The 17,257-nt window shown below is 43.8% G+C and overlaps 1 long non-coding RNA gene across 1 annotated transcript; it reads left to right on the forward strand.

Annotated features, from left to right (window-relative positions):
- The first annotated feature begins 6,369 nt into the window (after positions 1–6,369).
- LOC145534456 (uncharacterized) lies at positions 6,370–16,746 on the forward strand. The gene is made up of 2 exons (XR_014074640.1): positions 6,370–6,446; positions 15,845–16,746. It is a non-coding gene; the product is annotated as an uncharacterized LOC145534456 (long non-coding RNA).
- The last annotated feature ends 511 nt before the right edge of the window (positions 16,747–17,257 follow it).

Genomic DNA, 17,257 nt, shown 5'->3' on the forward strand with positions numbered 1-17,257 from the left:
ATGACCTTATAACTCCTGAAACCAAGCTTGGAATAACTCTCCAGTGTCGCCTGAGGGCCCTGGGGAGCAGGATAGACAGTTTCATAGGGGGCAGGTTCCCGGCCAATCAAAAAATTTCCTGAGAAGGGTAAAAGCTGCATGTGAGAGATACTGATGCAGTAGACGTCCAATCACTTCAAGAGCCAGTCATGTGGCTAGGAGAACAGCATCAAGCTGATGGTTTCACCAAATGGTCATTTCAGTGACCACAGAGTTGGCTCTGAGCTGGGTCTTTCAGCCTGAAACTCACCAGGCAGTGAGAGATCCACCAACCTCTCTCCCACCAACCTTTCCATCAAAGCCTACCTAAGAGGCTTGGTCTGGCCACTGGAAAGCCCTCCTTTAAGGCTGGTATGGAGGGCAGACCTGCCCCCTGTATTGATGGACAGTCCCATTTGATTAGGCATTCATGGGCCAGGGTTATATTTCAGGAATGACAGGGTGACCCGAGGACCAGGAGACGGTGGTTAGAACATGCTCTGGAAATCAGAGGATGTACTGCACATGCCTCATGCCCACCTGCCATTGTTATCCTCTTTAAACCAGCGTTCACTGTCTTGGAGTGCTACCCTCTAAAGGCTGCTTTTTCACGTGGAGGGCCCAGGAAACTTGTCTGCCCCCTGCACACAGCCAGGCCAAAGGCCCCATGCTTGCTTGGTAAATATTAACACAATTTACAATTAGTTCACTAATTCCTTGATTATGAACATTGATCAGACAATTTGACTACTGAGATCTGCCAAACAAAAGAAGGGGTTCAGGTATTTTTGGTCATGAGAAAGAACAGACTTAGCATCTGGTCCAGAGAAGGACACAGGCCTTCAGGTTAGTGCCTTGATTACAGGAAAATGATATATCAGTCATGAAATAAAATTGCCTATTTGCTCTTGGGAAATAGAATATTTTAAAGAAATGATCCAGATCTATCTGGATGGGTTCTGTTCTGTTTGAATTTGATCTTTTGATTCTGTTCAATTCCATGAATTGAATTGTTGGATAGCTGTTATTGGGAAAGGAAAAAAAAGAAGGCAATCTGCTCCCCTTCCTTAAGGAGCTGATAGAATTATAAGAGGTAGTGGACCACAGAGGACGAGTTAGTTGGATGGCGTGACCGACTCAATACAAGAGTTTGTGCAAACTCCGGGAGATGGTGAAGAACAGGGAAGCCTGGCGTTCTGCAGTGCATGGGATCACAAAGAGTCAGACGTGACTTAGAGACTGAACAACAACGTGTTATGCGCGCGTGCTCACTCAGTTGTATTCGACTCTTTGCGACCCTATGGACTGTAGCCCACAAAGCTCCTCTGTCCATGGGATTCTCCAGGCAAGAATACTGGAGTGGGTTGTCATTTCCTCCTCCACGGGATCTTCCTGACGCAAGGATCAAACATGCGTCTCCTGAGGCTCTGGCATTGGCAGGCAGATTCTTTACAACTGAGCCCCCTGGGAAGCCCGGTTGCTGTTACAGAAGTCATTAAAAGAAAGAGAGAGGGAGAGAAAGAGGAACATAGAGCTGAGTGATGCTTCATTGGAAAGATGAGTCTTGAGCTGGTCACTGGAAAACAGTTAGGACTTGGCTGGAGGAAAAGCATGTGTGAGACACTCTGGGCTTAGCAAATGCTGCAAAAGCCAAAGTGCGGATGAACGGCCTGCGTGGGCAAGGGAGGCTGGGACTCAGGCCAGCATATCCAAAGTTGCACAAGAATTTTATGGAGAAGCAGTAACGCTGAATGTTAAAAGTGGCATTGACACAAAAGTCCATAGTGATATAAACAAATGATCAAATAAATGAATAAATGCAGAAGAGACAAATCTTCCTTATAGAAGTTCAAGCAATATAGGTTAATATTCCCACCTCCAGGAGCGGGGAACTTAATCTACTCCTGCTCCTACCCCGTGTGTGGGCCAGACTTAGAGACTTGCTTCCAGAGGACAGATATAGAAAGAGGTAGTTGTCTCCCACCTTGGGGGAATCTAGCAAATGCGTCTTTTTTTTTTTTTTTAACTTAATTAATTTAGCCGCATTTTTTCTTAGTTGCAGGAACATGTGGGACCCTAGCTCCCTGATCAGGGATCAAACCAGCATCCCCTACATTGCAAGGGAGATTCTTTACCACTGGACTGCCTGGGAAGTCCCTGGAAAACACTATCTTAGTTAGGTTGTTAGGGTTGCTATCACTAGTGCTGTGGATGTCGCGTATTTTTCTATGAGTCAGGGTTCTCCAGAGAAACAGAACCGATAGGATACAGAGAGAGAGAGACATAAGATGAGGTCTGTTACAGAAATTGGCTCATGTGATTATGGAGGCGAGCAATCCCACAGTTTGCAGTCTGCAAGCAAGCTGGAGAATGGGGAAAGCTGGTGGTGTCATTCAGTCTGAGCCTGAAGGCCTGAGAACTGGGAGGCAGACGGTGTGAGTCCCAGTCTGATTCCAAAAACTCAAGAACCACATGCACTGATGCCTAAGAATAGGAGAAGATGATCGTCACAGCTCAGGCAAAATGCAAATGCACCCCTCCTTCACCTTTTTGTTCCATTTGAGCCCTCAACAGGCTGGTGATGTCTACCTGTGTTGGTGAGGGCCAACTTGCTTTACTCACTGATTCAAACACTTATCTCATCTGGAAATACCCAGAAATAATGTCGTATCAGCTCTCTGAGCATCCCTGAGCCAAGTCAAATTGAAGCAGACAAGTAGCCAAGAAATGCCAAAGGTTTCCAGCAAACCACCAGAAGCTAGAGGAGAGGCGTGGGGCAGAATTTTCCCTCCTTCTCTCAGAAGGAACCAACCCTACCGGTACCCTGATGTCAGACTTGCAGCTTCCAGAACCATAAGACCAAAGCACCCAGTTTGTGGTGCTTTGAAACGGCAGCCCTGGCAAACCAGTACATCGAGAAAACAAAGCAGCTGCACTTTTCCACGTGAACCAGTAACTGGCCTAAATCGGCAAGACCAAAGCAACCAGAGGGAGTCCTGCTGCAAGAAAGCTCCTCAGTGAAGCCCCCAGCGGCAGCGCCAAGAGAGCACAGCGCCCTGTCCTTAGTAGGAGCCCCGCAGAGAAACCTGGAGCAGGCGACAGGGTGCCTTCCTTCTGTCCTGTCTCTGAGTGCTTCATGCCTTTGCTCTCTGGGATCTGTGCTGCCTGTAAAAACAGCCTCTGTCTGCTTTGGGCTGTTTGTCTCTCTGGCAAAAACTGGTAAGAAAAAAGATAGCTAAGTTATGAAAGAAAGAAAGTTTGGGTCTGTAAATGTGACTCGTCTGATCTTACCATGAATTAGTGGAAAGTTGACAATATCAACTGGGAGTCCTTTTGCGTTTTTCCTGGAGGAGATGGGGACACATTTGCTAGGCCAACTGCTTAAGCACTGTCTGTGGAAGCCCTATTCCACCTCTCCCTCGATGAACCCCTACAGACATCACTCAGTTCTTTCCTCTGGGTCTCTCAGTCATTCAGTCACATGCATTGTTGGTGTCAAAGCCTTCCAGAAAAAGCCAACCAAACAAATAGTCTTGGTCTATCCGGGCTGCTGTCACAGAACATCACCAACGAGGCGGCTTACCGAGGACAGAGGCTGGGCATCTGAGGTCAGCGAGCCAGCATGGTTGAGCTCTGGTGGGAACCTAGTGGCAGACTGCTGTCTTCTCACTGTGTCCTCACATGGTAGAAGGGCTGAGAGAACAGTCTGGGATCCCTTTTGTAAGGGCACTAATCCCGTTCACGAGGGATCCACCTTCATGATGTAATTGCCTCCCAAAGCCCCACCTGCTTATACTATCACATTAAGGGTTAGGATTTCAACGTATGAATTTTCAGGGGACACAAACATTCAGCCCATAACACGAGAGGGCAACCCCTCACCTCCAGGTATTAGAGGAGATCCACTGAACCAGACTGGCTCAGGCTGAGATGGGGCTGCTCAGCAGACAGAAGCAGAAGGGCATTGGGGTAGGTTGGTGAGATCTACCAGAGGCCAGTCTTCAATTACAAAGGTCATAGAGTGAAGGAAAAGCCATAGGACCTAGAGAAAAAGACACTGGGGCAAAGGTGGGGGCACTGAGGGATGAGAGCAATTGTGGTCATAAACCAAAGCAGCAAGGGGCCAGGTGCTCAGGTGGCGAGCAGCAAATGGTCCCAAGTGAAGTTGATGGTGATCATGGCGATCATTAAACAGAGAACATCATGACTCCACTTGATTTGGAGAGAAAGGGGATGGACAGTTACCCATGCTGTCCTTCACCCAGGAAAGGATAGAAATACATTTGATTTTGACGCATTAAGTGCAGCTTCTAGGAAACACCAGCATCACCCAGGGTGTTTTAGCAAGATGATGCTTAGGTTGTGCCCCAACCCACTGATCCACTGAATCTTTGTGGAGTGAGTGGAAGTGGGGTTAGGGCATTCCTCCTACACAGGACAGCATCCACATGTCCACCGGCAGCTGTAGCTAAAGAACACTGTGATGGCTGATGCTTACAATAATGGTCTTAAATGATCAGGAAGAGATAGTTCTTTGTGTTGATCTGGATTAGAGGAGGATAGGATGGCAACCTGTACGTGGTAGTTTACCGCTGGCAAAGAGCTTCTGCATAATTGCCTCATTTCCTTCTCATTACAATCTTGTAAGGTATAGATTATTATATCATTGCTTTGTAGAGGAAGTCACGCACCTTGCATAAGATCATAGACTAACAACTACTGTGTTTTCTGTTGCCAGATCTTTCTATAAAACCCTGTCTGGAACCTCCCTGGTGGTCCAGTGGCTCAGACTCTATGTTCCCAATGCAGGGGGCCTGGTTCAATCCCTGGTCTGGGAACTAGATCTCACATGCCAGAACTAAAACCTGGTGCAGCCAAATAAAGAAAGAAATATTAAAAAAAACAAAAACAAAAAAACAAACCCATATCTGCAAAGAAGTATCACTATAGAAAATCTGTATTAAAATCATATTTCCTCAAGGGTTTATTTATGCATTCAGTCCATCGGCATCACTGAGGGCCCACTGTGAGCTTCACAATGTATCAAGTGTGGAGTTGGAGGCAGGGGAGAGGCACCCCCTCAGCTATCTGGTAGACCCAGTTAGCCTGAAGGTCATTCCCCATATGCAACAGTTTCTCAACAGCTGTAGCTGCTGCAGATTTAGTGATAAAGTCTCACTGGAAAGTGAGTGGAGATCATTTTCCTCTCTCTAATGAAGCAGTAGCCTCTATATCATCTAGTATCTTCTAGTTCTGGTCTGTTCTCTCCAGCCCTGAACATAGCCCCTGACTGATCTGCAGATTGACGGGGATGTGTTAACCCCTTAGATGCTTTCTTCACAGGGAAACTTAGCAGGGAATTTCCTCAATTCTGATATTTACTTAGTCTGGAGAAGGCCTGTTTATTTCCTACTTCTCAGAGCTCTAGGGGGAATCCAGGAGTCTGAGATGAGGTTTTCCCTATGATGGCATTGGTATTTGAGTCAGATGATGACGTTACCAGGGAGAAGGGATCATGCCTAAAGCAACTACAAGTCAGTGAATGAACTCACGATGTCTCTCACCTAGCGTCCAGGATGTTTTCCCAGTGTGCCGGGTTACAGCATACCTCCTTATCAGATCTCAGAACCACGAAATGTCTGAGCCAGAAGGAAATTCAGGGTTGATCAATTCCAGTTTTATCATTTCATTCTTGGGAGGATTGAAGCCTGGGGAAAGGAAAGACTTTCCCAAAGTGGTTTCAAGGCAGGACTAGGGTTAGAATTCAGATCTTCCCAAGGGTGGGTTCCATGTAGCTTACCTACACTGGGTCCCACCATCTCTACCCACCTGCTTGTTTGCTTAACCTTTGATGAGGTAAAATCATTTTCAGCAGGAGCCTTCAGATGGGAAAAGAGAGAAGAGCCAGTCTAGGCAAGCCCTACTGAGTCAACCTTTAGCTGAGTTGTCCCAGAATTATGCTCAAACCTTATCTAAAAAGTAACAATGTTGATTTCTATGGGATCAAAGAACAATAACCACTTGAAATTCAAAACCCACACATAAGAGAGTGCTATGTGCTGGTTTGTGCCTGGATTCACCTTGTCAACCATCCACTTCTGAGATGTGCATTTGTGTATAGATATTCACCATGTCCCAGGCTGGGGCAACCTTTATAAAACAGATGTGCAAATTCCTGGGCTGTTGACCTGGTTAGAATTTTCCAGTTGTAGGTGCCTCTCTCATTTGGAACCATCCAACAGAGCAGGAATGCTGCCAGGCAGATAGTCCGAGGCTTACCCAGAATCTCTGCCAGAGTCTACAATGCGCTATTTAGAGCTAGTTATATAACCTCTCTGGGCCAGTGTTCTCTACGCTGGGGTTTATGATACTTGTCTTACGGCTGTTGGGAGCAAGTGAGGAAATGATGGAGAAATGTTTGGAAGAGAGTAAGTACCAGTAACCCAGATGGGTGGATGGCTCTCGTGCTCATTTTGATGTTCTGTCCACTTCTAGATGATTAGCTCTGGGCAGAGATAAGGCCTGTTAGCTCTTGCCAACAGCCACTTCTCAAATCAAAGTTTTGCTGTCTTTCCTGAAGGCTTTACAGCGTGGAGGAGGATGGTCTGATTGGAACCTAGATCCCTAGGCTCTGGAGGAGGTAGATTAAAGATCAGAAACCACTGCCTGGCAGACTCCAGGGCAGGACACTGGGGCAGCTTGGTCTCAGGTCCTGGCCAGTGCTGCTCTTCCTGGGATGCTGGGAACCCCGGAGAAGACTGTGAGTTGGGAGGAATGATTTCAAGGATGCAGGGTAAAATGTACCCCCAATGTGGGTCTCCTTCCTGACTTGATATACTTTGAAAATTCTCACTTACAAATGTGGTTCTTAGCGACATGGATATATTGTACAGCATGAGGTAATAGAGTCATTAATTTTGTCAGTTTAAAAAAATTCAAGTATAGTTAATTTATAATTTTGTAAATTTCTGCTGTACAGCAAAGTGACTCAGTCATATACATATTCTTTTCCATTATGGTTTATGATAGGGTATTGAATACAGTTCTCTGTGCTATGTAGTAGGACCTTGTTTATCCGTCCTATGTATAGAAGCTTATACCTGCGAACCCCAACTGACCACTCCTTGCTCCTCCAACCCCCTCCCTTGGCAACCACCAGTCTGTTTCCTGTGTCCATGATTCTGTTTCTGTTTCATAGTTTCATTTGTGTCATATTTTAGATTCCACATATAAGTGACATCATATGATGTTTGTCTTTCTCTTTCTGACTCCCTTCACTTAGTATGATAACCTCTAGTGGCATCCATGTTGGTGCAAACAGCATTATTTCATTCTTTTTTATGTAGAGCCATTATTTTGTAATAACTTCAAATAGATGGTAATCTATCAAAATATTGAATCTCTGTGTTACACACATGAAGTTAATATAACATTGTAAATCAACCACACTTTAATTTTTGAAAAGCACTATACTATATTAAAAGCAACATGGTTCTTGGCTCCCATTAAAGCTTGAATCCCCTTGGAAGCCGTAATTCCAGACACTAGTATGAGTCACATATATTTCAAGTTAATGAGTTTGTCAGCTCCTTTTTAGAATAAGAGATTAACAGCTGGGGAGAAGAGAGAGGAGGTAGGAAGAGCTAATAAGGGAGAGAGGAGAGAGAGGAAAGGGTTGGGGTGTGAAATTTTGACCAAGGATGGAATTGTGCTCCTGTAAAAGGATAGTAAGTTTCTGGCCTGAAATAGAGCTTGGGAATAACTTATGACTTGAAAATGGTCATGCTCTCCTTTCTCCTTTGGATCCAACAATTTAGAGTTGATCAAATTTATTTTGCTATTTTACTGTGTCCATTAATTTGATTTCCAAGATACACTCTTATCCATTTTGAGGAAACATCAAATTCCTTTTCTCCTACTAAACAATCTGTGTATTTAGTGCATGTGTGGTAGTTTTAGAAAGTGTAATAGCATGTTGATTGATGTTATCACACATTCTGAATTAATTCTCAAATGTTTTTCTCCTTGAGATTCTTGTTTCATTACATAATATCTATTCTATTATAATTTTAAGGTGATACTGATGATGGTAATGGTGAATATGACAGTGCTTTAATTAACAACTTCCTAAATAATTTTTCTTAAACAAGGTTTTTTTAGAAAAAATATTTATTTGTTTGTTTTGGCTGTGCTATGCAGCTGGCAGTGAAAGTGCCAAGTCCTAATCACTGGATTGCCAAGGAATTCCCGAAAGGCTTTTTTCCCCCTTTTTTGGCTGTGCTTTGTGGCTTGTCCGGATATTGGTTGTTTGAGGAGAAAGATTGCTTGTGGCCACGTGTACTCTAAACACTCACTATTAACCTAAGGGACTACTGATGAAATTTAAAAATCATCCATATATCTACCTGTCCATCCATTAGTCAGTCCCTTGTCAATATATCCATCCATCCATCTGACATCCAGAAAATATTTGTTAAGCACCCACTCAGTGTACTGCCGTAGCCACAATGGTGGCAGTCGCCAGGGGTAAGTTCAAGACTGGCTGTTCCCACATGACCCAGAGGCCTTACTAGATGGCCATTTACCCACAGGTCATGGACTCTGGCTCTTGTAAACTTCAATAGTTACCAGGCTGACCCTGGAAAAAATTGTGAAATGAGAGGTTCAGAATATTTAGATTCCTGTCATTGCCTCAACTCCAGGAAGAGATGTATGGGCTGAAAGCAAAATATAATCAGGATATAACCAAGCCCTTTCTAGGAAGACTATGGTCACGGAAAGCTTGGTCACGTTAGGCAGGAAGAGAGCTGTCTCCACACCTAGACTGACTGCCTGGAGTTAAAGCAACAGGGGCATGAATTTGGAAAGGTAAACAGGAAATACCCTTTTGTTTTAAAACATGTCTGTGTAGTAAGATTCAGGGTCAGACACAGAAGCTTCATGTCATTTCACCAATTAATCATAGCAAAAATCTCAACCAAATAGGTAGGGGACACAAGAAGAGGAAAATACAAATTTAGGTCCCTGCTCATGAGACAGCTAAGATCTTACTGAGGTGCTCCAGTTTTATAGAGAGAGTGATGCAAGGCAGGATACAGTCAAGTGTGCAGAGTGTATGCAGACAGCAATGCTAGAAACTTCATTTATAATAGCTTGGGGAGAATGACATACTTTGGGACAAACTTTACTAAGTTTATGCTAGTGAAAAACACACAAAATCTAAATGAGGAAAATATAAAAAATACTCTTGAAAAACACAGATGTAGACTTTAAGAAATGGAAAAGACAGTTGTTGTTGCTGGTTAGGATAACAACGTTATAAACATGTCAGTTCTCCCTTTTTTGTTACTTTTTAAAAGTTAATGAAACCACAACAAAAACACCAACAAGCTCTTTATGGAATTAGACAAGTTGATAAGTAAAATTCATATAGAAAAACAAGCATACAAGAGCACACAGGGAAACATTAAAAAGAAAAACTCCTGAGGGAAGTAGCTCCACTGGGCATTAAAACATATCACAAAGGGTGGCCATAATGAAAACATCATGGTATTGGTGCTGGAACAGAAGAAAAGACTAGTGAAAGAGAATAGAACAGACCCAAGTACTCATGGAAATTCAGTATATGAAAGAGGGAGTGTCTCAAATTCCTAGAGCAAAGATGATATTTTCTAATAAATGGTGCTGAAACAACTGGAAAAAGATAAAATTAGATCTATACCTCACCCCATATGCAAATGGATTAGCAATCTAAACCATAAAAGTACTAGGAAAAAAGCATGGTTGAATTCCTCTTAACCTCAGTTAAGAGGTTAACTAAGTTAACCCTGCCTCAAAGCCCAGTCACAACAAAAGAAAACAGAGATCAATTTGACTAAATTGAAACAAATCAAGTGAACAAAAAACCCAGTTAAGCACAAGGCAAAAAATTATCATAAACAGCTGTAAAAGTAACTAATAGGGGGAGAAAATATTTGTACCATATACCATAGACAACAGGTCAATGTTCCTAATCCCTGTGTGTGCTTGCGTGCTAAGTCTGACTCTTTGTGACCCTGGACTGCAGCCTGCTAGGCTCCTCTGTCCATTGGATTCTATAGGCAAGAAATCTGGAGGGGGTTGCCCTCCCCTCCTCCAGGGAATCTTCCTGACCCAGGGATCAAACCCAAGTCTCTTATGTCTCTAGCGTTGGCAGGTGGGTTTTGTTTTTACCACTAGCACCATCTGGGAATCCCTCCTGATACTTGAAGAACTCCTAAGGAACAAGGAACCAAAAATCTTTAAAAAATTAGGGAAAAGTTGCAAATATATATATGCAAATGCTGTACTCTAGCTAGCAAATTTGTTTTCCGTGGGGTGTAAGATAGCAATCTTGAAACTACTTTACGGCTATACTAAGATTGAACAAACAAATGAAAATATTGTGGATAATGAAAGACACTTTTGTTTTGTTTTTGTCTTCTCACTGCTCAAAAAGAGTAATGAATGAGGAAAGGTGGAAGGTTAGAATAAAATACACACACACATTGAAGGATTCAGAAATATGTGTGTGTGGTTTCCTGGGTCTGTCTGCTGAGAGGCTCTGGGAGAAATGATACCTCATTAGCAATGAGTACACCAGGTGTCCAGGTCTTGGTTTCTAAACACCATTCTCAAATAAAAGAAACCAGAACTCACTGCAGAAATGGTTGATTCCATAGATGGGGCTGAAAAAAATACAAAATTAGCCTGAAACATCTTATGGTGCCAGGAAGTAAAGAAGTACTAAAAACAAAATTTAGGACATCAAAGGACATAAGTGCCAACCTGAAGGCGTTCCTAATGCCAAAGGTGGAAGAAGTTTAGTAACCATGTAAATAATGATAGTAATATATTATAACCCATGGAATAAAACTAGTATCCTTTAGTTCATACTGTTATAAATAAATAACTAAATAAAATATAGGAGAAGGGACAGTTCTGTCCTACAGAATTCCAGTCAATAAACGTAGAGAGAATGAAGAAAACAGAAAGCTTGGCTTTGGGCAAAATCACACTAAGAACTGTTAGAAGCAAGAAAGAACCACTGATGGCTGCTAAAATCAGTGAGCAAAAGTATGAGGACAAACACACTGTTTGCAGAGTCTCAAACTATCTCCCCATAAGGTATTCATTAATTACAGAGGAAAAAAATGGTAAGTTTATAATGGAGCAACTTACCATCTTAACCAAGTGGCCAGGATTAACCTTACCAGTGATAACACATACTGACATCACGCACCCCTGATGTGATGCACAGAGAAAGGCGCGACATCATTTCTGTGGCATTCTTGCCAAATGCATAATCTCAATCTATTCACAAGACAACATCAGACAAACCTTCAAACTGATAAGCTTTCACAAACTAGAAGAGACTAAGCAGACATGATGACTAACTACAGTGTGGAATTCTGGATTGGATACTGGACAGGGAAAAGGACATTAGTGGGAGAACTTTTGAAATTCCACTAAGATCTATCGTTTAGTTAATAGAGTTGTATTAGTGTTAATTTCCTGCTTTTGATAACTTGAATGTTTGTGTTATGTAAAATTTAACATCAGGGGAAGTTGGGTGACCACTATATGGACATCCACATTATTTTTACAATTTTTTCATAATCTAAAATTGCTTATAAATTTTTTTGTAAAAGACCACCTGTGTATTCCTGTGTCAAAGATCCAAAGTCAAATAAACACAAATCCCCCATGGCTTCCCAAACTCCTCTTTGCTGAGTTACTGCACACAATTCATTTTTGTATTATTTGTCCAGGTTGCACCCTCTATGTACTCAATCCTAGAAGACATAAGTCAAAATGCAATCATGTATTAAACATTTTCACTCCCCAGCAACGAAAAACCTCTAAAGGAAAGCAAAATTAAAAGCTTGGAAGCAAAAATAAAAGTGCCTATTGGTTTAACTTCTTTGGTGTGTGTGCTCTGTCTCTTCGGTCGTGTCCAGCTCTTTGCAGCCCCATGGACTCTTTGCGGCCCCATGGACTCTTTGCAGCCCCATGGACTCTTTGCGGCCCCATGGACTCTTTGCAGCCCCATGGACTCTTTGCGGCCCCATGGACTGTAGCCCGTCAGGCTACTCTGTCCATGCGATTTCCCAGGCAAGAATACTGGAGTGATCTTCCCGACTCAGGGATCAAACCCGCATCTCCTGCCAATGCAATTTCTTCAGAAATCAATATAGAGAAATTGCTTCTGCATTCCAAGGCCCCGGTGCCTTAGAAAGCTAAAGGCATTGGAATGAGAAGAAATGAATCCTATCTGAGTCATCTGAATGAGCTTGGTTTCCCAAAACCTCTTGTGTAACTGCCCCCTGATTCCTGGCTTCTAGTAAATAATTACTCCTCCCGACCCCCACCCCCCGTAAATCTGCTCTCCATAACAAACAGGAAGCAGCTTTGTCATAATTAGCTGGCTGTAGTAGCTAGAGTGGGGGATAAAGTGAGGGAAAAGGTGGTGAAGGGGAGGAATGGTGGGGACAGAAGGCCAGAAGGACCTTGAATGAAAGCTAGGGGTGTCTGCACCAGCTCACAGGAGCCTGGCAGGGTTCCTTCTGCCTTCTGCAGAGGTTCTGTGCGAAGGAAGTATGGTGGAGGCGGTGATGAAGGGTTGGGGGAGAGGGAAGAGAGGCCTGCTACAGCTGGCCAAGGGTCTCTTTGAGGGATACAGAGGTTAGGGAGTGCACAAACCCCTTTTCTGGAGCATGGTCAGAATTACATACCCCTTTGCTAGCAGCCCTATGGCCACACAAACAGAGGGTGTCATTGTCCTCTCTGGGGTGAGGACCTCTAGGAAACTGACCAGACACTTCACTGGGGAAAAAAAATGCCAGTGGCTGGACCATTAAATGGGCTCCAACCTGAGGAGCACCTCTGATTTGCTCCTGCAGGCAGGCACATCCCCAAGTACATCTCTTAAGACAAGTCAGGTCCACCAGCCTTGGGTCCAGGCACTCCAGGTCACAAGCTACAAGGTTCATCAGAGGCCCTGAAATTCCACCTTCTGGCTTTGTTCCACTGGATTAGCGGTGAGTGGATGTACGATGGGTGATCGATACTTTTAGGCTTATGAAGTGGCTGCATTACCTCTTCTCCTAATAGATCAGTTTCAGTGGGAGAAGGCGTCAAGGAGGTCAGATGAGCACAGGCACTGTCCAGAGTGGGCAACCAGGGTGGACACTGAAGAGGGCATCCGGACAGCCTGCAGGCAAGAGGGCTTTAAGAATGAGCTGGGCCTCCCTGGACAGGATGCAGAAAAGCACAAGCTCGGCCCAGGGCTATGGTCAGACTTTGGCAGCATCTCCCAGTGGGAGGCTTCTTTGAGGGCTGTAGAATGGCCAGGCAGAGCCATAGCATCCATCTGGGCAAAGGCAGAAGAAAAGTGTTTCCACTACAGGGGAGACTCAGGCATCTGGGACTGGCCTCAGGTAGGGGCTGCCAGACTATGGCTCTTGGGCCTCTTCTGGCTCACTGCCTGGATTGTAAATAAAGTTTTATTGGAACATAGCCATGCTGTGTCCAGCTTTTGGTGTGTTGTCCATGGCTACTTTCTTGCTTAAAAGGCAGAGGGATTGGCTGTGACAGAGGTCATACGGCCTGCAGAAGATATGTATTGTATTGTACGCCCTGGTCTAGGGCATATTGGGCTCTGTCTGTGTTTTATAAAAAGATAAAATCTCCCTCTCAAAAAATAAATGCCTTGGGATTTCCCTGGTGGTCCAGTGGTTAAGACTCTGCCTTCCAAAGCAGGGGGTGTGGGTTCAATCCCCAATGGGAAGCTAAGATCCCGTGTGCTTTGCAGCCAAAAAGCCAAAACATAAAAAAAATATAGCCAAGCACACACACACAAATATATCTTTCCTTTTCTCCTTTGCCTTTCACTTCTCTAGTTTTCACAGCTATTTGTAAGGCCTCCTCAGACAACCATTTTGCCTTTTAGCATTTCTTTTTCTTGGGGATGGTTTTGATCACTGCCTCCTGTATAATGTCATGAACCTCCGTCCATAGTTCCTCAGGCATTCTGCCTATCAGATCTAATATCTTGAATCTATTTCTCACTTCCACTGTATAATCGTAAGGGATTTGATTCAGGTCATGCCTGAATGGTCTAGTGGTTTTCCCTACTTTCTTCAATGAATGTTTATTGATGAATAAATGAATGAAAAAAAATGAATGGATGTGTGGATAAATATGTAATCAAAATCTTCTAGGGAAACCCACAAAAAGATTGTGTGTGTCTGTATATTAAAGGAAGGTGCTACAAACACACACTTTTGTCCTGGGGTTGGGAGTGCTTCTGAGCAGAAGCGTCAGTCTTGTTTCCTGTAGCTCCATCGCCATCATGGATTTTTGATACACATTCCTCCACCCCCAATCCCCACACACAGGGCCAAGGCCTAAATTCCCCAACACTGGGAGAGCCTCCACCCCTGCCCTGGCTCTGAGCCCAGATTCCAAGTTGTGAGGACTCCACGCTTTGTTGTGGGGGCAGCAAAAAGCTCAGTAGAAAGCCTTCTGCATTTCTTCAGCCAGTGGTCCTCTTTTCCCCGAGACCTGCTTCCTCCTGAGTCCACCTATGAAGCACACTACAGACCATGCCATTCTCTCGCCTCGCCCTGAACACCTTTGCCGTTCCCCGGCTCAGGCCTTAAAGCTCGTCTGAGCCCTGGCTAAGGACACAGGGGCTCCGCCTCCTCCCCAGCTCCCTCCTAATCTCGCGCTCACACCCTGTGATCTCAGAAGGCAGTACAGAGCGGTGGTGCGCAGGCAATCAGGCAGGGTCAAAGGGAATCCCCGCTCCTTCTTGCTTCCTCTCCAAACCTCATCTGCAAATGGGAATAGCAACCACTTACCTCATGGAATTATAAGAATCAATTGGCTAAATAAAAAATACCAGAGAGGGTGTGAAGAAAAGGGAACTAACTCTTCTACACTGTTGATGGGAATATAAACTGGTGGAGCCTCTCTGGAAACAGTATGGAGATTCCTTAAAAGACTAGAACTACTAAATGATCCTGCAATCCCACTTTTGGACATATATTCAGAGAAAACTCTAATTCAAAAAGATACATAGACCCCAGTGTTCTCTGCAGCACTGTTTACAAGAGGCAGGATATGGAAGCAACCTAAATGTCCACTGACAGATGAATGGATAAAGAAGATGTAGTAAATGTACACGATGAACTACTACTCAGCCATAAAAAGCATGAAATGATGCCATTTGCAGCCACATGGATGTACCTAGAGATGATCAGACTAAGCGAAGTAAAGTTAGACAGGAAAGAGGAATAGCTTATGATATTACTTATCTGTGGAATCTAAAAAAAATGATACAAATGAACTTATTTACTAAACAGAAACAGATGCATTAGGCATAGAAAACAAACTTATGGAATGAAAGGGGAAAGGGGGAGGGAGGAATAAATTAGGAGTTTGGGATTAATAGATGCACACTAGTATATATAAAATAGATAAACAACAAGGATCTGCTACATGGCACAGGGAGCTATATTCAAGATCTTGTAATAACCTATAGTGTAAAAGAATCTGAAAAAGAAAACACACACACACACGTATGTATGTATAACCAAATCACTTTGCTACACACCTGAAACATTATGAATCAGCCATACTTCAATTTTTTTTAATGGAGAAAAACTTTAACTAAAGAACCAAATGGCAATTTACTATATAAAAAAATGATTACTATTCAGTCCATAAACTGAGTGAGCAAAATGATATATTTTCTTTTCCTTTAGAAAAGTAACTCAACCCTGTCTTCCCGTTTCTGTCCTAGATGTGGCAGCCTGGAAAGCATATTATTCCCACCCCAGCAAAGAATTTTTTTTTTAAGCTGGAAAAATGACAAGTTGACAACTTTTATTGAACGCATGGGAGAACTGAGGACAACCAACTAGAATGAAATCCAAGAAGAAACAAGTGCCCACCGGGAGAGACAAGGCGTGAGCGTTGGCCGACACAGCTAGACTGCAGCGGGAATTCAGTCGGAATGCTTAAGAGACTAGTAAAGACAGAAAACGTGAAGCCCAAGGGGGATTTTTTTCTCTCCAGACCCCAAGGTTAGGGAGAGTCCTTGAGGAAGCACTCTTGTGGTCCAGGCCCAGGGGAAGTGAGCATCTGCCACCGCAGGAGGGACACTGCCCCCTCCCCCTCGCCCAGATGTTTCTCCCCAGTCCCTACTGTGGGAGCAGAGCCTTAATCTGTAGGGTAAAGGGCAGCGACACCATAGCCATAGGAGGCATTGTATAAGGGTGCACAATTTATAAGCAATTTGAAGATGAATACAATAACATACCTTTCGTTGATACACAAATTAATACAGTGTTCTGAGTACCAGCGTGCCCATGCACTTAGATTGTAGATGAGCTCAGTTTCGGCACTTCTGTTACAGCCCGAGATAGTGAGCGATGCATTAGGTGGCTAGGTTGATATTAATAGCAGTGACCTCCAGAACTGTCCCTCCCCAAGAACACGCACGACACAAGAAGCGACTACACAATAGTTTTGCTCACATCCTATTGGTCCAAACGTAGATCATGCCCGAGAGACTGGAAAAGAGTGTTTGTTCTGGATGCCCACATGTCCTGCTAAAAATATAATAACCAGGAAAGCAATCAAAAAATGGACAGAAGACCTAAACAGACATTTCTCCAAAGAAGGCATAAGACGGATAATAAAGATATGAAAAGATGCCCAACATAATTCATTATTGCTGCTGCTGCTGCTGCTGCTAAGTCGCTTCAGTCGTGTCCGACTCTGTGTGACCCCATAGACGGCAGCCCACCCGGCTCCCCCGTCCCTGGGATTCTCCAGGCAAGAATACTGGAGTGGGTTGCCATTTCCTTCTTCAGTGCATGAAAGGGAAAAGTGAAAGTGAAGTCGCTCAGTTGTGTCCGACTCTTAGCAACCCCATGGACTGTAGCCTACCAGGCTCCTCCATCCATGGGATTTTCCAGGCAAGAGTAGTGGAGTGGGGTGCCATTGCCTTCTCCGAATTCATTATTAGAGAGATGTGAATCAAAAGTACAATGAGTTATCACCTCACACTGGTCAGAATAGCCATCATCAAAAAATCTACAAACAATAAATGCTGGAGAGGGTGTGGAGAAAAGACTACCCTCTTGCACTGTTGGTGGGAATGTAAATTGATACAGCCACTATGCAGGACAAATAGAGATTCCTTAAAAAA

The sequence above is a fragment of the Giraffa tippelskirchi genome, chromosome 14, assembly GCF_054371585.1.
Source record: "Giraffa tippelskirchi isolate mGirTip1 chromosome 14, T2T-mGirTip1v1.2.pri, whole genome shotgun sequence".
NCBI classification, from domain to species: domain Eukaryota; kingdom Metazoa; phylum Chordata; class Mammalia; order Artiodactyla; family Giraffidae; genus Giraffa; species Giraffa tippelskirchi.